General features: G+C 40.2%; 1 protein-coding gene across 1 annotated transcript in view; it reads left to right on the top strand.

Moving 5' to 3' along the window:
- Nucleotides 1–63, top strand: part of LOC135549496 (protein L-Myc-1b-like) — a 17,233-nt gene extending 17,170 nt beyond the window's left edge. The window contains exon 2 of the mRNA XM_064979498.1: nt 1–63. This exon is cut by the window's left edge and continues 3,439 nt beyond it. The gene's annotated coding sequence lies outside the window, so the exon portion shown is untranslated.
- The last annotated feature ends 811 nt before the right edge of the window (nt 64–874 follow it).

Here is an 874-nt window from a genome sequence, read left to right as displayed (position 1 = left end):
GTTAATAAAGAGGATAAATGAATAAAAACATTTAAATAAAAATAATAACACTATTGAAACTTTTCTTTGATCACATTAGTGACACTGTTTTCAATGCCTGTCTTCACAGTTTTTGTTGTTTTGTTGTCAGAACTGCAGGGTTTTGCACGGTAAGTAAAGGTTTTGTGCTATTTTTTTTCTACAGAGTTTTCTTCTAGGTGTGAGCTGAAAACTGTTTTAAAATCATATTATTTAGATGTATGGTTGTTATGAGCTGCTGTTCTCCTCCCTATTCTCTCTCTGTCTCCTTTCTCTCTCTCTCTGTCTTTGTCTCTTTTCTCTCTCTGTGTCTCTCTCTCTGTCTCCTTTCTCCCTCTGTCTCTCTCTCTCTCAAGGTAAAGTCACTTGCAGACTGCTCCTCTGTTTAATCCAATCACATGTCTAGCTTTCACTCTCTAAAATCTCACGTTAGTGTACCCAAGAGGATCAAGTGCTTAAATGCCTTGACTGGTCCGTGGCCCCATGTGAACCCACCATCTCAGCCCTATCCCACCAGCTAGTTAGAAAGGCTGGGGGTGATTAGTTCAAGCCATAGCAAAAGTCTGAAACTAGGAATGTGTTCCAAATTGCACACTTTTTTTTATATAGTGCACTAATTCTGACCAGAGCCATATGGCACCCTATTCCCTATATAGTGAACTTTTTATCCAGTATTTTTTTGTTGTTGCAAGAACCCTATGGGTCCATTAGAACCCTATGGGTCCATTAGAACCCTATGGGTACTGGTCCAAAGAAGTTCACTATGTAGGGAATAGAGTGCTATTTTGGACAGGCCCTAGCCCTGTACTGTAACAGACTTGAGGGTGTCTTAATATAGCCTACTCAGTGGGCTGTC

This window comes from Oncorhynchus masou, chromosome 12 (genome assembly GCF_036934945.1).
Source record: "Oncorhynchus masou masou isolate Uvic2021 chromosome 12, UVic_Omas_1.1, whole genome shotgun sequence".
NCBI classification, from domain to species: domain Eukaryota; kingdom Metazoa; phylum Chordata; class Actinopteri; order Salmoniformes; family Salmonidae; genus Oncorhynchus; species Oncorhynchus masou.
Note: the sequence above shows the minus strand (reverse complement) of the source record. Positions and strands in the feature narration are given on the sequence as shown.